At 34.9% G+C, this 22,071-nt stretch overlaps 1 protein-coding gene and 1 long non-coding RNA gene across 9 annotated transcripts in view; one reads left to right on the top strand and one right to left on the bottom strand.

Annotated features, from left to right (window-relative positions):
* The window catches only part of lysmd1 (LysM, putative peptidoglycan-binding, domain containing 1), a 314,474-nt gene that overhangs the window by 62,766 nt on the left and 229,637 nt on the right, over nucleotides 1-22,071 (bottom strand). The gene's annotated exons all lie outside the window — the stretch shown is intronic.
* On the top strand, nucleotides 16,641-20,018 carry LOC137487917 (uncharacterized). 4 transcript variants are annotated; one of them, XR_012392171.1, is made up of 8 exons: nucleotides 16,641-16,685; nucleotides 17,041-17,113; nucleotides 18,062-18,119; nucleotides 18,208-18,301; nucleotides 18,436-18,593; nucleotides 18,694-18,789; nucleotides 18,964-19,081; nucleotides 19,865-20,018. It is a non-coding gene; the product is annotated as an uncharacterized lncRNA (long non-coding RNA). The 4 variants fall into 4 exon arrangements; XR_011006729.2 differs by lacking the exon at nucleotides 17,041-17,113 and having other exon boundaries at nucleotides 19,865-20,017; XR_011006728.2 differs by lacking the exon at nucleotides 19,865-20,018 and having other exon boundaries at nucleotides 18,964-19,156.

Genomic DNA, 22,071 nt, shown 5'->3' with positions numbered 1-22,071 from the left:
GTTGAATACATACATACATGCAACACACACATATACATAGATATATTCTACAATTGGTTAACTAGAATTCTTCACACATATTGTACATTAACAAAGGCCATAAAAATCAAACATGTAGATGGTTTTATATAAAATTCCATCATTTAATTTGTCATTCCTGGGTGTTTTATTTTATTTTATTTTTTAATTAAATTAAATTAAATTAAATTTAATTTAATTTAATTTAATTTAATTTAATTTAATTTAATTTAATTTAATTTAATTTAATTTAATTTAATTTAATTTAATTTAATTTAATTTAATTTCTTTTCGGCTTATTCCCTTTATTAATCTGGGGTTGCCACAGCAGAATTAACCACCAACGTATCCACCATAGGTTTTACGCAGCGGATGCCCTTCCAGCTTGAACCCATCACTGGGAAACACCTATACACACTCATTCACACACATACACTACAGACAATTTAACTCACCCAATTCACCCATACCACATGTTTTTGGACTTGTGGGGGAAACCGGAGCACCCGGGGAGAACATGCAAACTCCACACAAAAATACCAACTGATCCAGCCAGGACTCGAACCAATGACCTTCTTGCTGTGAAGCGATTGTGCTACCCACTGTGCCACCGTGCTGCCTTATTTTATTTTATTTGCATGCTATATTTACCAGTATTCCCCAGCTTCAACTCAGTGTCAGCTTTGATTCTCTTTGACTCTTTTATGAGCACAGTGCATAATGAAACTTTCCAGCACTGACTTTAAAGTCCAATCTTGACACTGGCATGAATGCAGGTCATGCAGCGGTCAGCCTACGCATACAGATGTTTGCAAAGGTCTGTGTGTGTGGGGCGTCTCCAGATACCCAGACAACTTAATCAGATTCTCCTGTCTAGATTTCCCATACTGGCTGTCCAGTATCTTTCAGCTGTCCGCAAGCTGTTTTAATACATACACAATCAGACACTCCGGCATGAGTCTTTTGGATACTAAGTCATTGGAGTCTGTGACCGTGTCGAGCGAGAGACAGCTGGTAAAAGCAACACAGCAGAGGATCCACAGGTACTGGCAGCGGTAGAAGAGCGTGAAGGCTGACAGAACAATGAATCCTGGTCAATCACTACTGAAACAGCCAAAACCTTTCAGAGGAGCCACCGTCATGTCACCAGGCAGTCTCGCTTTCTATTGGACATAAACTGACACCCAGCAACAGCTCCTGAGCCGAGACCGTTCCACCTTATTGCACAGCCTGTTTGATTTATGTTCTTTCAAACACTGTTTGGGTTCGATACATTTCTTTTCCTCACACCTGACAGCCGACTGAGGTGCCGTTCCTCCACAAACGCATGTTGGTGGGAGGTGTCAGCTTTTTTGCACAATGATGGAATTAGATAATTCAATTTGTTCATCGAGCCCTGAGGAATTAGCATGTTTATGCTGATATTTGAGGACTAAAATTAGTGCAGATTGACTTTTTGCAAGCTGAACAGCAGGGCGGCACTTCACTGATAATTCATTAACAGGTTGTGAAGGAACTGCTAATTGAGTTAATAAACAAACATCTGATATGAATGTACATTTGACATGAATGTAACCTGCGGGTCTCACAAACAACCCACCCACCCACTCGCTGTGATGACCATTGTATAGCCTACCAATCCATCAATCCATTCATCTTATGACTCTCTTTACAGATACATTTTTTTTCAAATATGTCCAGTGTGCTATATTTAAACGAGAGAAGATGTTTTTCAATGTGAAGTTATTTGTAAACTAATTTCAAGAGGATCACATACAATGGCTGGTCCCACATTAGGTAATGCATAATGCATCAATCAGATGACTCTTAACTCACTATAAATAACCAGAGTGCCTTACTTTAGTCATCTTCATATTGAAGAATCCCCCTTCCTTCCATACTCCTCCCCTTTTCTTGACAGGGTGGCTCGGCGGCCGAGGGGTTAGCACTGTTGCCTCACAGCAAGAATGTCACTGGTTCAAGTCTTTACCTGAGGTGTGTTTTTCAAACAACAACATCACTTTATGTCAAGTGCGATCTACTATCATAGTATGCATCGTTTGGACGTAGTGAAAAGAGTTTCCCAAAACTGTAGTTTCTCTTTCGCAGATCCGTTGTTTGAACCACATTAGTTATAATGTAAAACGCCCATAATGCTGCTCTTAACAGGGTGGAGAGCTTCTATAGAGAAAACCCTCATACCTTTTGAGCAACTTATATTGTTTTACACGCACACGCATATAAAAAAATCCAATATTAGTTTTGATAAAAACATGCACTTGTTTCCCATATTAATTGAAATATACAGGGGTGTGTTTCCCAAAACCATCGTTAGCCAACTAAGGTCGCAAGTTCCGTCGTTAGAAACATAGTTTGTTGATTTGCCGTTTCTTAAATCCATTGTTCCAACGAACATTTGCATACTGAAAATATTCGCAAACTTGAGCACTGGCAACTACAGCTCTGGAGCTGTAGTTTTAAACATGAGTTCCTGGCTGTGTTCTATTCCCCAATTCATTTAGAAAATTCTAGCATTCAAAGTTGGAATTATTAAAAATAAAAAATAAAAACATTAAAGTCATCTCCCTTAGGTGCAATTTGCTTTCAAACTATTTCAACAGTTCAGTTTTAGCGATCTTCATGTTTACAATTGTGCTCCCTTTGCAGTGCACTTTGAAAACATTGATGTCATTTTGAACACAGCCTCATGGCAAAAGCTATAGGTGACCTATTATTTAAAAGCGGAATTTATGTAACGTCTCCAAAGCTTGTGAAAACAAAAAAGCATACAATAATTCTTTTAATTTACAGTAGGTTATTTATTAAGTAGGCTATCTGTATACTTAATATGACATGGGTCTGCTGGTTAAAACTTTCTGCAGTGGTTTACATGTGTTAAATTGTAAAAGTAGACTTTTCAAAATAATAAATAAATAAACAAATAAACAATATCCTACCAATAATAATAATAATAATAATAATAATAATAATAATAATAATTATTATTATTATTATTATTATTATCATCATCATCACAATTATCATCATCATCATTAATATTATTATTAAAGTATGATTTTTTCATTTCTAATAAATAGCCTCATTATTTATTTATATGATTTATAGGATATTAGAATACGTGTTAGCTTTTGTAAGTGATATGTTTTAGAATATGTAATGTTCAACTACTCAATAATATTAGTAAGGCAAACATAGGCCCTATATGTGCCATTTACATATATTTCAATTAATATGGAGAGCGAGTGCATGTTTTTACCAAATCTATATGGATTTTATTTTAAATACGTGAGCGTGTAAAACAATACAAAATTGCACAAAGAAGTTATGGGTTCTTCTCTAAATAAGTAGTTAATCTACCCAGTGTAGAGCATAATTATGGGCATTTTACGGTATAACTAAGGTGGTTCAAGCAATGGTTCTGCAACAGAGAAACTATGCGTTTTGGGAAACACTCGTCACTACATCGTTCTTTTCCCAAACGATGCATCGTACTACGACAGTTCAGTTCAGTACTGACTAATCTAATGTATATGCACAAATATAATATTGTAGAGCTTCCAATTAAAAATAAGAATTTAAAAGATTTGTAAGGGGTGTACTTATGTAATCTGACCACTGTATATGCAATAAATTTCCAGGTTACCTTTGTATATAACTTAAATTTGATTGTAACTTTAACTTAATGTAATTTTAATGCAATAATGTGCACCTTTTCTAAAGCTGCTGTGAAACAATAACTATTGTAAACAGCACTATACAAAAAAACTTGAATTGAATTGATTTGTTTCATAACCTAATTATACTAATTATATTTAAATTTTATTAAACTAATTATATTTTTCTTAATCTTTTTGTTTTGTATTTTAATTCTTTGTATTCCAGCCAAACTAAAAGAAATAAAACATTCTCACAAACAAAAAAGGAAATAGCCAAACATTTCTTTGCCCTTTTAAACATCACTTGGGAAATGTTAGAAAAAATAAAAACTTCACATGAAGGTTAATGATTTACTACAAAAGCTTAATTAATTCAACCAATCAAAACCCCATAAAGGTGCATTGTTTAATGATCATGTATGTCCTGACTGAAATTATTTGCATTCTTTTCTTCTTCCTCATTTCAAATCCATGGACTAAAAACACCTAAGTTCTGCTTCAATCCTCGGTTTAGTTCTGAACACAGCCATGACTTTGAGAACATTTCTCTTTTAATCACCTCCAATTTGTGTGTGTGTTTTCCCCCCTTTCTTTTCTGCAGTACCAAGCGCTGGATCATTATGTCCTGTTCTTTCTCTGTATAAATATTGGCCTTAAAAGGGCTGGATTTTATTCGGCTGAGTGTAAAAATAGGCAGTACATTATTTATTTATTTATTTAATTAATGTATTAAATCACAGCAATAACAATGTCAGTTGGGGAGCTTTCTGAGAGCATTTCATTCTGTAATGGAACACACAAACTCAACAACATCTCACTGAAATCATAGTTGTCCTTTTTTGAACAGTTGAAACTAGCCTAATGCAGCTGAGATTGCACAATAATTTTGTGTTATCAGATTATTCTGTTTCAAATTATGCAATATTAACTCTTAAATACTTTTCATGGATGAAAAAACAATGTTGTTTACCATCTTTAATTGCATGCATGATGCCATCAAGAATGTGAAACGGTAAATGGCAGCCAATGATAAGTAAACAATGACTACCAAAGTACCAAGATTTTTCATTAGTTTTAGCTTTTATTTTGTTTTGAATTTTTGTTTTCAAAGTCAGTTAGTTTTAGTTTTTAGAGATAGATTTACTAGTTTTTATTAGTTTCTCATTCATTTATTTATTTTCTTTTCGGCTTAGTTATACTCTATTAATCTGTGGTCACCACAGCGGAATGAACCACCAACTTATCCAGCATATTTTTTAATGCAGCGGATGCCCTTCCAGCTGTAACCCATCACTGGGAAACATTCATACACACTCAATCACACACATACACTACAGACAATTTAGCTTACCCAATTCACTTGTACCGCATCGCTTTGGACTTGTGGTGGAAACCGGAGCACCCGAAAGAAACCCACGCGAACACAGAGAGAACATGCAAACTCCACACAGAAATGCTAACTGACCCAGCTGAGGCTTGAACCTTCTTGCTGTGAGGGAATCGTGCTACCCACTGCGCCATCGCATCATCCTTTATTACTTTCTATTCTTTAAAATTACTGAAATTAGTTTCAGTGTTAGTTTTGTATTTTTTATTTCTAAATAGGAATGTTTGTTGTAAGTGCAGATTCCAAATAAAAATAAAAACTCAAACAAAGATTAATTTTTTTAAACATATTCAGAGGACCCATGACCACTATGATCTACCACAATCATCTACCCATCCTCAAATTCAAATCCAGCAGCATACAAGATAACATATATGTGCAAGGCTGCTTCTGAGGTTAGATTTTTTGTGACAATCCTCCAATGTTTGCACTCAACATACCAAAAATATGTAGTTATCATATTTTCAGTCAGTTAAAACATCACCATGATCTGAAACATTTCTTACAATTACGTCTTGCAAACCATCTGAAGCACGATTACCTTATTTAAATTCCATTATGATTTTCTGTTATGAATAAATGTAGCCTACATTTCGCCAGATCCTCTCATTTAAACCTCGGTTTACAAATGCAGCAGTTGTAGTTCAGTTACATCACGCAGTACTGTTTGTGTTCGGGTCACCTGCTGAATCACAGATGCGCAGTATTATTGGTTCACCACTTCTCAAATCTGATTCCAGCGTAATGTTCTAACTGAATCTGTATATTGGTTTATTTCGAGTCGGGGGTATCAGGTATGTTAAAAAGTAAGTAGTTTGTTTATAAGGGTTTACTGGAGAAACGAATCAATTCAATTGATTCAGTTTGATTTGGTGAACTAAGTTAATTAATTCAACCGCTTTACTTTAGAACACAGGTGTCAAACTCAGTTCCAAAAGGGCCGCAGCTCTGCACAGTTTAGTACCAACCCTAATTAAACACACCTGATCAAACTAATTGAGTCCTTCAGGCTTGTTTGAAACCTACAGGTAAGTGTGTTGGAGCAGGGTTGGAACTAAACTGTGCAGGGCTTCGGCCCTCCAGGAATTGAGTTTGACACCCCTGCTTTAGAAGATCCATTTAAGAAGAATGATTTGTTCGCGATCACTAATACAGACATAAAACCAGACATCCCAAGTCTCCCGAAAGTTCCGGGAGTCTCCCACAAATGCCGGATGCCCGCAAAGTAATAATAATCTACCGGAAATCGTGCGTCTCCTGCTCTGTCCTTAAATACGCCGCACACCCATCTCCACCGTATCCCTTCAAGCTCTTCAGGTACGTCGTGCGCCACTCGGCCGCCCTTCAGCACACACAGGGCCCCACCCCTCTCTTTAGATACATCGCACACAACTCGTTCTTCAGGCACCCACTCTCCCGCAACCTCCTGCAAATCATCTCTGTCTCCTCTGGAAATAACTTTTTCCAACATGGGATGTCTGTAAAACCCATTATTGGGCACATGTGTTAAATTCATAATTTTAGATTAATGTATTTTATGCTGTCACCATGCTGCTGTCATGTCCACTCGTTGTTGTTGTTACAGAAGCAACCTAGCGAGGGCGACTGGAAGAGAACCATCTCGATCTGGCCAGTGTCATCAGGATTACAGACACTGAGATGCTGTATGGGACAAACACCTGGCAGCGCGAAGTAAATAGATTTACTTCTAAAAGGCTTACAGACAATAGGTTTATGTATTAAATAAAAGTCAAAAACAAAGGACGCTTTTGCTATTATTTTAGTTGGTTTCAGTTAGTTTTGAACACAATACAGTTTCAGTTAGTTCTAGTTTAAAAAAACTAATTTTTGTTTTTACTTCATTTACAAAAATGCTTTTAAATTTAAATTTTCGTTTGTTTTTGTCAACTCTAATAGCATTGGTCCTATTGCAAAAAAGCAGGTTATGCTGGTTTTCTGTACAAAATCTTTAAATAAGAGACCAGAGAGAACATCATCTGACTCTGCAATCCTGGTGTACTTGTAAACTTTTCTTTCAGTAGAGAAATGATCAATTCATGAGTGTCACGCAAGAAGGTTTGTCTCATAAAAGTCAGGGAAAAGTCAAAAGGATTTATAGAAATAACTTCATAACCATAAAGCCTTAATAAAATGGCTCAAATTGCAAGCTTTACAAATATAATTACAAACCTGGTTTAGCAGAACAGTAATAAGGCGGCTTTCTTGGATCAGTGACAAGTAAAATTAGAAGCAGTTATATTAATAAAAATTGAATTTCCCTGGGTTTCACTGATTCAGAAAGGATGATAGTGACAAAAACATCTCTTTTGATTACTCTCTCTATTGGCCATGCATTATATTCATTAATAAAAGTGTCCAATGGTGTCTGTAACCAAGCAGCTGATTGGTTTTTCTATCGATTCGCAGTTTCTCATCTGGGAAACAGGGTGAGCTGTGTGATACAAGCTGATGTTCTGAAATGCATCTGAATGAATGTGAGAATGAATGTGCCATGTGTGTGTTCATCTTTAAACGCAGCACACGCTGCAACAGAACATTGCCAGGAGTAAAAAAAAAGGAAAAATGACAGGACGAAGGAAGAGTAGAATGTTAAACCTGAATAAGCGGGAAAAATACATCAGCGAGTCACAAAAAGACTGTGAAAAGGAGCAGTGAAGGTGACGGAGGAGGAAAAAAGGGGACAAAAAAGAAAGACAGAGATGGAGAGGATGCGTGCACCGGGGAGGCGAGGAAATAAAGAGGGAACCTGAGAATGGAACAAATGTGACAGGATGAGAAAGGGAAGAGTGACAAAGAGAGTGATGGAGAAACAGAAAAGGAGGCGAAATTAAAGCAGGTCTGTAGAGAGATGAAGATGGAGTGTAGAGAGAAAAAAGGACTGAAAAGACAGACATATTGCCATGAAAATGTGACACACTCAAGGGAAAGTTCAGCCAAAAATGAAAGTCCTGATATTATTTACTAGTGTGTAGCAAAGCAAGACCACTGACTGGCAAAAAATAAAACAAAATAAACCGTAAACTGTGCATTTATTTGATTCCACTGTTTTATATTTGCTCATATTTTATGTAGTTTTGACAATTTTGCATATCATAGTTTTTTATTTATGTATTCGTGAATTGCACAAGATTATTTAACAATATTAGAAAGATCAGAAAAATAGCCTAATCATAAACCCACTTGTAGAATGTCAAAGAAACCAGAAATATTTACAAAAAACACTTATAAACTGGAGGCTTACCTTTTTTTATTGTAGTTATGAATTGCATTATGCGACTTCTATCTCTCCTCTGTTGATTTTTATGTAGAAAAATCAACTGTGTAATTTAACAAAGTGACTTTTATCGACCCTTTAGTAGTTTGAAACCTCATATTGTAAAAAAAAAAAAAATATATATATATATATATATATATATATATATATATAAAGAATACAAGTTGTAAAATAACAGAAAAAGTATAGGCAGTTAAGTGCCAAGTTTTTGTACCATAGTTTACAACATCAACCCAAGCATATATGATATTTTACCAAAAGGATAATAAACGTTTTTTTTTTTTTTTCCTTTAACAAAAAACAGTAACAAAGTTGGAAGCTGGAAGAAAAATCTCCATAATGTAATTCCCATAATATGGTAATGGTCCCTCAATGGGGTATGCACAGCTGGTGTTTTTTACCCAATGATAAATTTCTGTGAAAGCTTAATGTGACTATTTTAAATTTCATGAGGTTTCTTTTCCAGCATAATACATATATTCATTTAAATAGATTTAAGCATTCATTTAGTTGTTCAAGAGTAAAACGAGATGAAAAGAGTAATGGCTAGCGCCGCCAGGATCAGCAGGCGAGCGCAGAAACTCCATTGAAAATACTGGCATAAAATAAACTGTCATATTTTAAAGATGTGTCGGGGGAATATGGAATTTAATGCAGTGCTCCTTGTCCGGTCTGAAGCCCACGTTAAATTGTATATCAATCAGGCAGCGAAGTTTCACTTGACTCAAGGCCCCTAGAGACTATGCTGCACCATTGGTGCGATTCAAGACCTGTAAAATGATGCAAAGGTATTCATAATCCTAGACCAGGCCGTATCTTTAGCAGATGCTATGGCGGTCACGGTGAGCAGAGAGCATGAGACATTCCTAAAAGACCCCAGTGACAGATGAGTCTTCTCATTGATCCTGTGAGCCAGCCTGAACACCAGTTTTTTATTTTTTTATTAAGTTTCTACATGCTAAACATCCAGTGTTCTCTAGCCTCCGGCGCCTACACTGCAGCTCTGCACAGGAAGTTTGGCCAGAGAAGAAATCGTCATTCCCAACTGAGCCTGGCTTCACTAGATTTTTTTCCTTCATTTTTGTCAATTGGTGAACTGTCCACTGTCACCTCTGGCTTGCTTGACTTGAGACTTGTGGAGCTGCGCATCAATGGATTTGCTCTTCAGAGTTTGGACTGTCAGCAGTTTAAATGTAACCACACTGAACTGAACTAAACTGAACTTCATCCTGAAAACTGGACTGACACAGTTTCTGTTTAGTAGAACTTCTATGTTAAGCTGCTTTGACACAATCTACTTTGTAAAAGCGTTATAGAAATAAACATGAATTGAATTGAAATTCACCTAAACAGATTTGTTCAAAACGATGATTCATTCAGGTATGAAACCTGAAACAAATAAAAAATGTGTGTTTTAAAAGCCCATGCAACAGCTGACTCTGCTTTGACTTTGTTTGCGAAATATGCTGTGTATAAAATAAAAATGTCAATTAATTAGCTTCTTAGTTGAATATAAAAGAATATCACACCTGCAGCCATGCTTTTAGTTAAAATCCTTTTGCCACTATACTCCTTTAAACACAGCATATTTAATTAAAGGCTGCAGAATTATAAAACCTACATGTATACCACTTAAACCTTGTTCTATTAGGAAATCAAATTAAAGGAAAAAAGGAACTGCAAGAGCGCTGAAATTGTTCTGCCACGTGTAAATGAGGGATAGAAGCTTCTGTGTTTTTTTTCTCCTCTGTATAACCCTCTAATTAACACATCCTTGTTTTAAAACCCTTCAAACCCGAGCACTGCCCTTGGAGGAGCATCCACTCTAATAGCTTATTAGTTGGGTTCCTGGTCTGCTTCCTTGTTATCGGCAAAAATGTATGAGCAAAATCAATTCTCTTACAAACATCCCGCAACCCTCGCTGCGCCTTTCTCTCGCTCTCTTTTTCTCATTTCCTTCCTCCCTCACCTCCACTCTCACTCGGTTTTCCAAACACGGCCGCCAAACACAGCTACCGTCAATAAAACATAATGCCTTCTGTATTCTTCGCTGATGGCCTGATCTTTGCTTTTAAAATGGATCCATTAAGAGAGAATGCTATCTCTCTTGTCCTTTCAAGTGATTCTGCATATTCATTATGAAAACGCCACGGGCACTAACAGTGCCAAGTTAAACGTGACCCATGGCCAATTACGCCTGTCCCACAAATACAATTACAGATACTGTCATTCAGCCGGATTCCCTATTATTACCGGGCCAAGCGCTAACAGCTCAGCTCTGTAGAGCCTATATACTATATTAGCATCTTTGATTCAGTAAGTTGTTTTAATAGTCAAGATCTCTGAGAATATCTGTACTTTTGGAGAGATCTCTGACATCATCATGTTAACTTAGCATAAATTCTCTGATTTGTGACAGATTGTTTCTGTAATTGAGCCTTCCTGTATTTTATAGATTTTTTCAGAAAGCGGCTCTTATGCTGCGCGAGTGAATAATACATTAATGAAATGCAATACAAATTTGGAAATGTTTAATTTTATATATATAATGTGGCCGTTTAAGCAGATTAAATAAACAGAAGAGACATCAGGCGAGGGATGAAAACTCTTAAGAACCGATCGCTTTATTTCTCTCTCTCAACACACTCTTAAAGGGGAAACACACCCCATCACCTTCAGCGCAAAACCCTTAAAGGGGAAGAACAAACAAGAACGAGTCGTGAATTCTGTCATATGTATAAATGTATTCACCACAATAACATTGTTTCAAGTCAATTCGCTTCAAGATTTGCTGTTTGATCAAACTACTTATTTAAAATGAGACAAAACAACTCAAGTCTTGAGCTTTTTGTGGACAACTTATTTATTTTATGCTCAATCCACTTAAATTTGTAAATAATAATAATAATAAGTTAACTTATTTCCTTTTTGTTACCCCAAGGTTGACCAAACTCAGTCCTGGAGGGACGGTCTCCTGCAGATTTTAGCTCCAACTTGCCTTAACACACCTACACAGATGTTTTCAGAAAAGCCTATGAGGGCTTGATTGGCTGGCCAAGGTATATCTGATTGGGGATGGAAATAAACTTTGCAGGACACCAGCCCTCCAGGAAATGGTTTGGGCACCCCATTGTGAGCCTAACACAAATTAGTTGTGTGGAAGCCAGCATTTTTTACAGTGCTGGGTAAATTAGGTCAACAAGCACAGAGTATATTCTAAAAAATGCTGGTTTATTTAAACTCAAATTTAGGTGAAATATTAACAGTATCCACTCGCTTTAAATGTTATCACTAGATTGAATGTGCATTATCAGTGGTTATCAGTTGATAGATTTGAGCCAGTAGGGGTCTTCTGCACCTTCTAGTAGGCTCAGAAGGCTGTCCTCATCCATTTACGTGGTTAAATAGCTATACAAATAGAGAAGACTCAAGCACCAGATCTGTTTTACATTGCTGTGACGGTTGGTTAGGGTTGGGGTAAGGGTAGACGTTAATAAAATACAAGTAATAGGAAATGTAATAAATAATATAAATAATTCTCGTTAACTTCTGGCCACAGCCGTATGTGATCTATAGCTTATTAACCATGTGGATGGTAAGTGAGCACAGACGGTCCTACTGGCCCATATCTGTCAGCTGAAAACCAACGACAATGGCCATTAAATTGAGTGAAAAGCATTTGATTAAAGTTAGGTTATACATTTAATTGTAAAATTTATCTCAGTGGTTGGGTTTGACACACTGTTGCCAACTAACTTCTACAAAAAGGTGCTAAGCTCTGCCCGAAAAAGTCGCTCAAAGTCGCTAGATTACATCATACATTAATTTGAATATTACTTACGTCAGCACATTCTACCGTTTCTGTTTGTTTAACAGCCTATGATCAATAAAGAGGTATTTATATGTGCACTACACTTTATTTAAGCATGTCAATTTAACTAAATTTATTGTTGTTTAATTACAGTATATCATTTTATATGTGTTGTTAATTTGCAGTAATTTCTCAGACGTAATAAACTCAAACATGTTCCAAAACTTAAAATATCTGTGATTGTGAACAAGAAAATAATAAACGGTCAAATTAAATTGTTAAAATAAAAGAGAAGCAGATTGGTTTGACTGTACAAGGAAAATACCTCCATACTGCCGGTGCTAAATCATTTGCCGTCGGTATACGCGGAGGGGTGAGGTTGCAGGTGGGAGAGGCTGCTGTAGAAGGACTGGGCCGCCTGTCAGTGCTCTGAGGTGGGGGAGGGGGCGGCGACATCAGTTGCAGCTTGTTAAGAAGAGTAGAGATAGTACAGTATGGACAAATGACAGTCTATAAAAATCAACAGTAGCACACAAAAAAAGTCGCTAGATTTATCGCTAGTCACTTTTTTGAAAATTTGTCACTAGGGGGGTCTAAAAAGCTGCTAAATCTAGCGACAAAGTCGCTAAGTTGGCAACACTGGTTTGTCAATATTTCACCCAAATTTGGGTTAAAATGACCCAACTTTTTTGTTATTAAATGTACTCAACCATAAAAAGTGTGTACACCACTAAAAGGAATCCAATCAAATGTGACCCTGCACCACAAAACTGTCATAACTGTCCATTTATTTTAAAATAAAGAAGCTTTGCGTTTATATATGGTTAAGACAGCTATCTGAAAATATGAGGGTAAATTTTTTTTTTTTTACTGAAATTTATAAATTAAGCTCTTAGTATTGCATCAAATTAATCACAAATTGAATTTTGATACATTTACTATTGGAAATGTACTAAATGTCTGCATGGAACATGACCTTTACTTAAAATTCTAATGATATTTGTCATAAAAGAAAAATCTATAATTTTGTCTTATACAATGTCCTCCAGGTGCTCCAGTTTCCCCCGCGAGTCCAAAGACGTGCTATAGGTGAATAGGGTAAAGTAAATTGGCCATGGTGTAAGTGCGTGAATGAGTGCGTATGGATGTTTCCCAGTGATGGGTTGCATCTGGGATAACCTGGACAAGTTGGTGGTTTATTCCATGCAACACTGGAGGACTTGAGGTCCAGGGTCACAATTGTTTTTGACTTTTGACTGAAGTGTTTTAAAGGTTGTGTGAAGTGCCTTGAAATGTGCATTTTTTATTTAATGTTTGACATAATCTCAACTGAAATATGATAAGAGGTTGAACATAGTTTAGCTTCTCCCCTTTTTTAAGAAAACAGCCAATAGTGTTCTGTTTTATCACAGCTCTGCGAGTGAGAGTAGTTGAGCTCAAGCGCATCAAATGAAAAGCAAATGAAGGGGTGAGAATAATAAAGCAGATAAAAATAAAGAGTGTGGGACATGTCAGATGGTACATGGTATTTGATCAGATTAATTTAGGCCAAAGTGACAAATTACCAGCTTCGAATGTTTAAATTTGTTTTAAATTGTTAAAACTGTTTTGGTGCACACTAGCTTTAAAAAAAAATACTGATGCTAACATCTAACAAACTTTATTTTAATGTCACAGGACCTGTAAAATGGATTAGCTCTAAATGTTTCAGACCCTGTTTACTCCTGCTTTTAACTGAATGAATTAGTTGTATGAATAATGCTGCATTTCAAATATGATACATTCACATCTGAAGGACACGTTTGAGTAAAAATGATCATATCCACCATGATTGATCCCCTAGCATTACCAACACAAGTGCTAACAGCTCAGTGCTGTGGATGCTATATACTACATTAGCATCTGTGATACAGTAAGTTGTTATCGGTGCCAGACTTGCTGAGAATATCTGAGCTTTCGGGGAGATCTCTGACAGAGACAACAGAGCGAAGCCGCATCCTAATTTAGCATCATTTCTCTGCTGTGCTTTTGCGGCAGCGAGGGAGCCTGTCACAGGCAGCCGTGTGACAGGTGAATATTGGGCTGAGCTTCCAGCTGTCTGCCTTTATTCTGTTACCTCAGGAGACAAAAGCCATCACAACACGTGTGTGGCAAAGCGCCTGTCCAATCAGAGCCACACAGAGAGAGAAAGAAAAAGAGGAGAGACGAGGGATGGCTCCAGTCAGCCCGAGGACTGAATCTCTTCGCCTGTTTCTCCTGCTGGTCAAACTTCTTTTTCTTGCTTGCGATGGGTTTGCTATGCATGAGCTGAGCAGAGGACAGGCAGGTTACAGCGGACACAACCAGAGGGGGTTTGTTAGCAGGATGTGATGAAGCAGAGACAGAATAAATCAGACCTTAGTGGGCGAAACACTGTTAAAAGCAGTCACCTCACTGGAAAGAGGCTGTTTAATGGGTGTGCGTCTAGCCGGCTGTACTTGTTCTTGTTTTTTCTCAGTACATAATGTTATAAAATAAGAACATGGTGTCTTATTTCCTTACATGACAATACAGTGGCAGGTCAAGCTTGCAGACAAACTTGGTAGAGTTACCTATATGATAATTATATATATTATATCTTTGTGTATTTTTAAATGTACTTTTTACTCTGTTATTCTACAGAAAAAAATTGACATTCATTCACATAGTGTATGAGCACAGTGCTAAATATAATGAAACATTAACATTTAAACATTTCAGGTTTGATTGATTGATAAGTTGTTGGTTGGTTGGTTGGTTGGTTGGTTGGTTGGTTGGATGGTTGGTTTTGTTGGCTGGTTGGTTGGTTGGTTGGTTGGTTGGTTGGCAAAAACGCTGGGGTGTGTTTCCCAAACAACGACGTAACTCACGGCTGAACTATCATAGTATGATGCATCTTTTTAAAAAGAACTATGTAGTGACGAGTGTTTCCCAAAACGAATAGTTTCTCTGTCGCAAATCCATCGCTTGAATCATGTTAGTTATTAAGTAAAATACCAATAATGATGCTCTAAACGGGGCGGAGGAGCTGCTTCTTTAGAGAAGAACCCCATTATTTCTTTGTGCAAATTATATTGTTTTACATGCAACACATGTAAAAAAAAATCTAATATTAGTTTTGGTAAAAACATGCACTCGATTTCCATATTAACTGAAATATATGTAAATGCCACATATAGAGCCTATGTTTTCTTTACAAATATTATTGAGAATATGACATATCCTATTCTAAAACAAATCACTTAAGCTAACACATATTCTAATATCATATATAAATCATATGAATGAAGTTAATAATGAGGAGATTTATAATAAAATTAAATTTAATATTTATTAATATTAGGAAATGTTAGGAAATGAAAAAAATCCAAATTTAATATTACTATTAATAATACTAAGGATTTTCATGAGGAGGATAATGATGATTATTACTATTTTTATTATGTGTTGGAAATGAAAAAATCATAATTTAATAATGATATTGATGATGATGATGATTGTTGTTGTTGTTGTTGTTGTTGTTGTTATTATTATTATTATTATTATTAAGCAGAATATTGTTTTTCTATTTTTTATTTTTTGAAAAGTCTACTTTTACAACTTGACACATGTAAACCATTGCAGAAAGTTCTAACCGGCAAGCCCATGTCATATACAGTACAGATACTTAATAAAATAACCTACTAATTAAAAGTATTAACGGATGGTTTTTGTTTTTACAAGCTTTGGAGACGTAACATAAATTCCACTTTTAAATAATGAGTCATCTATAGCTTTCTCTTGAGGCTGTGTTCAAAATGACATCAATGTTTTCAAAGTGCACTGCGAAGGGAGCACAATTGCAAACATGAAGATCGCTAAAACTAAATTGTAAAAATAGTTTGAAAACAAATTACACCTAAGAGAGATGACCTTAATGCTTTTTTTATTTTTAATAATTCCAACTTTGAATGTTAGAATGCTCTTAATGAATAGGGCATAAGGGGGATAACTGGGAATAGAACACAGCCAGGAACTATGTTTCAAACTACAGCTCCAGAGCTGTAGTAGCGAGTGCTCAAGTTTGCGACACAGTTTGTGAATGTTTGTTGGAGCGACACATTTGGGAAACGGCAAATCAACAAGCTACTGTATGTTCGTAGCGACGGAACTTGCGACCTTACACTGTAAACCCTAATGCTGTAACTAATTAATTGAATTGAGTTCTATTAACTTAAATCATTAAAATTCGTTTATCTTAATTAACCTTGATGAGTATTTAGAACTTTTTCTTATTTTTGAGTTTGAAAAAATTTAATCTTTCAAGTAAGGTGAACAATTCTGCTGGGTTTAATTTATACAAAATGTCTCTTTAAAGTTTCATTAACTCAAAATCTGTCAGCCCAGTGATTTTGCGTCTGACGTCATCCAGGTTCACGTACGTGCTCATGCTTCATTCGTTTTTTTCAAGATGGCGGATCGGCATCGCTTCACACTACAGTAAGTAAAATATTTACAAATCCAATATTAAATGTATGTTTTAATTAATATAATCACAGTAACAGTTCAATGTAAAGTAGAGTTAATCAGGGTGCGTTTACATGTCGTACATTACAGAAAACATGTTTAGCCTCACTTGTTGCTAACTAACGTTAACATTACTGTTTAAAAAGTTAGAATCAGTGCAATGTTAGCGTTAGTTGTAATGTGTTAACTCTGAATTTTAACAGAGTGTGATAAAGACAAAAATATTTAAAATCGGCAGATTACATTTTTCAAAAAAATTTAAATCTAAACGGTATTTTCTGATGACGCGCAAAAACGTAGTCTCAAAACTTAACTCTGTCACACGCAGCTTGTTGCTTGCTGATCCATGTATGAGGATAGCCTGACGGAGAACATTTAAGCTGCGCTCCTCACCTGAGCAGGTACAGAGCAGAGCTTCATTTTACACTACCACATTGAGGTAAAGTTGGTTTTATATTCATACATTCATTTAGTAACAACTTGTGACTCGCTCCATAAATTGTTTACCATGGTACTTTGTCTATTCGTTCTGAAATCACATGCAAGTATGACATGAAAACAATATTACACTAAATGCACTATTTTTTTTGACTGAACAATGTTGTACTTTGAAAGTCATCGGCTGCTAATATGATTTCACCATTAAGAATATGCAAAAATTACCTTTCTGAAATGATATTATTAAGGAGAAAGTCTGAATGTGTAAATATAAAACTAACTTTACCTCAATCACCAGCACTGATCAACACTTAATATTTCCTAGCGCTTAAGACGACATCTCTGCATATCAATGATTACCTGATTAATGCGATCAGTTAAATGAGTTTAAATGTCATTTAGGTCAAATGTATTTTAAAGGTATGATAAAAGTTTTTTTTTTTCAATCTATTTTTTAAAATGTTTACTCTGGAGAGAATATAAACAGCCTAAAAAACAAAGTATGCATATCTATATCACATTAATACAAAATTATGTTATTAAATAAAATAATAACAAAACAAAATATTTAAGACGTGGTAAACAAGACATAGTTTTCTGATGTGCAAATTTTGTAGCTTAAAATATATTTATATCTTAAAAATATAAATATTTTAGTATATATTTTTACATCATTAAACAATAAGGTAAGTTTTGTTATTTCTAGCTTTTAAAATCAGGCCTTAAATTTCTTTGTCGTCCTATTCTGTTTTAGAAATTTCAATACTGTTTAAATTAAATCTGTGTTCATCGAATCAAAGCAACTAACATGATAATCAGCTCTATTGCTAACCATTTTGGAGGTTAACGTTAGACATCATGCAATTGTACTACTCTCAGCTAAATGACACTGTGACTTTGTGTACATACAGAATTGAAGGTCGGGTGTTGCTGACTACAGATAAGTTCTTAAATGGAGGCATGTGAAAGGTGGGTAAAATATTTATTTTGAACTACTATGCCTGGCATATCCAGATAAAATAAATAATACAGTGTATTTATCAATGATAATTTGCAGCAAGGAAAGTGAAACTTCAGCTAGACCTTGAGTTCAGTTTACAACATGAAGATCCTGCTTTCAACATCTGATCAACACCTGATTTTCATCTGAGGTAAAAAATAGATAAGTAAATGAAACATAATAATAATATTAATACATTTTTTCTAGATTTTTCTAGAAATTGTATATTTTGTGGTGTGGGTTTGTTTTATGAAATTCTCTCTTGTTTCTTTTTACTGTTTGCAGAGTACCAACATGTTACAAATGAGAATTTTCCCCACAAATTCTTTGCACAACTGGACCACCACCTATTTCATTTGATGACAATTTTAAGGCAAACAGCATCCAAAACTGGCAAGACAGCAGATTCCCTGGCTAATCTTTTAAAGGTTTATGATGAGCAGGTATGTTTGGGGTCACGTGTTAAAGTATACATTAAAATATAATTAGAATTTTTATTATTATTTTTTTTAAATTTTTAAAAAATTGATTCTTGATTTCCAGGAACTGCATGATGTCAGTTCATGACGGACTACTGTTATCAGAGGTCTTTTGGTCTTGCTGCGTGAGCGTGACTTAAGATTCTTTAGGAACACCCTGGTAAGACTTCATTCATTCTTTTCACAATTAGGCATGTTTAATGAAAAGATGGAAGTTTTGAAAACTTTTACTTAATAACATATTTGTAATCACGAATAGTTGATGAATCATATAATATTGGCTCAGTCATTGTGATACTGTCCTTACATTAATATCCTTGAATTATATTTTTAGATTGATAATCCTGCTGACTGAAGATGCTTTATTGGCCCTGCATTCACTGAGGGTCTCTGTTGTCCTGAAGAATGAATTGGACACCACCCACAGCACACTTCCAGACCTTTCTTGTCTTGTATGGATTAATGTATGCTCTTCACATAATATATAGTAAAGGACTTTGAACTTGTGCAAAAAGTTTTGCTTGGCATGGATGATGGAAAATAAAAAGTCTCGTAGCATGGAAACCTTAAAGAATGAGTTAATGTAGAGCTTTTTTTTTTTTTTTTACTTAATAAAGACTGTCTCTGGGGTAGTAACTTCAAAACATTTATTTACCTTTAATTGGTAAGTATGCATTTTATTATATATAGGGATAGTTTGTCCAAATGTAAAATTCTGTCATTTACTAACTCTTCACTTGTCCCAAACCTGCTTGAATTTCTTGCTTCTGTTGAACACAAAAGTTAAGTAAAGCTGACAACCTGTAACCACTGACTTTCTAATAGGAAAACAAATACTGTGGAAATCGGTGGTTACAGGTCTCAGCTTTTTTTTTTTTTTTTGGTCAAAAATAACCTTTTAAGTGTTCAACAGAAGAAAGAAACTCAAACAGGTTTGGAATAAGTAAATGACAGAATCATAGTTCAACCAAGACTGAATATATATATATATATATATATATATATATATATATATATATATATATATATATATATATATATTGTAACGAGCGATCACATGCCACGTCGCCCTGGTCGCTAATTTCACCCAGCTGGACCATCATCAAGCCAGGATTTTTCACAGCTGGACGGCATCACGCGGAGAGGCATATAAGCCCAACCTACGCCAGGAGAAGATGAGCTTCATTCTCTCAATGACTCCCTGTGCTAATGCTTGTCTCTTTGTCTCTCCGTAGCGGACTCCAGCTCGTGACGATCCTTCACCCGACTACTCACTGTCCTTCACCTACTTCCCGGAGCACCAGAGCACCTCACCTTAAAGAAGAGCACCTTTTACACCACCCACACTTTGTAAATAAAGCACCCTCCGGGGACTTGTCTGTAAACTCATCCTACTGTGTCGCTGTTTTCCCTCTGCCTCGCTACAATATATATATAGATTTTTATATATATATATATATATATATATATATATATATATATATATATAAAATCTGCTCTCCGTTAAACAGAAATTGGGGGAAAAAATAAATGGGGGCGAATAATTCTGACTTCAACTATATATATATATATATATATATATATATATATATATATATATATATATATATATATACAGTTTCTGTGTAGTTTACACTAAACGAGTCACTTCATAGAATGTGCACTTATTATTTTTTTTAACGAATGCCTTAAGACTAAGTTTTACACTTATTAATGTATTATTAAATTTTATCAAACTTATAGTTGTTTTTTCTTGAGGCTCTTATGTCTGATATCATATTTACATTGTGGGTAATTTTTATTAAATTTAGAATAGTGTTCATTTTCAATCTCTTTATGTCTAATAGTTTTTATCGTTTTAAGACATTTGTAATTGCATAGGAGACAAATTTGAAAGTACTGTTGGACATTTTTTCTTTAAAAATAAATGTCTAAAATGGTATTGTCTGTGTGTTTTAAATTACAGATTTATTTTGACAGATTTATGGGGTTTAAAGATTAAAATAATGGCTAATTTTATTTGTGAAACTGACTATGGAGAAGTTAATTTAAAAAAAATGCTATCAAAATGTATGAGCTGGGTGACTAAGTATGTAAAGGTGAGATAAATAATTAAAAATAAGTTAATTGCTATTAAAATGTATGAGCTGGGTGATTTAAGTATTTAAAGTTGAAAGAAATTAAAGCAATTAAGTTAATTGGTATTAAAATGTATGAGCTGGGTGACTAAGTATTTAAAGTTTGGAAAAATTAAAACAATTAAGTTAATTGCAATTAAAAAGTATAAGCTGAGTAACTTGGGTATTTTAAGTTAGGTGAAGTGTCTTGCATGAGTACAACAAACTCAAAACTTAATGTTTCTGTTTACTTAAAATAGATAATTTCATAACTTAAAAAATTTGACGTAACTGATTACCTCAAATTTTTTGAGTTTTGTCAACTTATTCGGGATTACAGTGTAGTTGGCTAACGATGGTTTTGGGAAACGCACCCCTGGTTGGTTAGCTGGCTGGTTGGTTGGTTGTTTAAGTTGATTGATTGATTGATTGATTGATTGATTGATTGATTGATTGATTGATTGATTGATTGATTGATTGATTGATTGATTGATTGATTGATTGATTGAGAAAGATAAGCTGGTTTTCAGAAAGAACCAATTCAATAAATTAAAAAAGACATGTAGAGTATAAAATACTGTATATACTTTATATAAATATCATATTACTGTGTGTGTGTGTGTGTGTGTGTGTGTGTGTGTGTGTGTGTGTGTGTGTGTGTGTGTGTGTGTGTGTGTGTGTGTGTGTGTGTGTGTGTGTGAATAATTACTTTTGTGACGAATTTTAATTTCTTTAAAGTTCACTCAGTACAATTTTTTTTTTACATGCCAAGAAGGGACTTTGTGATCAACAAAACAGTCAATGTATTATTCTGTTTGACTGAAAGTAACTACAGTAGATGCTTAAGGCCACAAAGGCTTTCTTTTGACGGCCTACAGCACTCAGCTCTGAGTGTGATATCAATTCAAACGCCTGGAGATTTACAAGCACTTATGGGCAAAAAAAAAAAGGAAAAAAATGAAGAAGAAGTGGAGACATTGATTTGCTCAATTCAGGAAAAAAATCTAAATACATTATTGTGATTCTTGAATCTTCTGATTTCTAAGAAGGTGAAACGTTTAAGAACCACTACTTTAAGATTCACTTGTGATGTATTTTGGACTTTATAAAGCCCTTCATGTCGTGTTAAGTAATGCCATTGGCTGTAAGACTGTAGCAGATGAGCTAATTGTGAAATATTAAACTGAACTGGCTGAAAAGCTAATATCTACATGAGTTATAGTAAATGAAAACAGTTATGCATTAGATTTATGTAAATGAACTAACAGTACATCTTTAATCACTTATTCTAAATTTACTGTAATCAGGACAGTAAAACACAACTA

The sequence above is a fragment of the Danio rerio genome, chromosome 16, assembly GCF_049306965.1.
Source record: "Danio rerio strain Tuebingen ecotype United States chromosome 16, GRCz12tu, whole genome shotgun sequence".
NCBI lineage: Eukaryota > Metazoa > Chordata > Actinopteri > Cypriniformes > Danionidae > Danio > Danio rerio.
The sequence above is the reverse complement of the archived record's forward strand: the minus strand, read 5'-3'. Positions and strand labels throughout refer to the sequence as shown.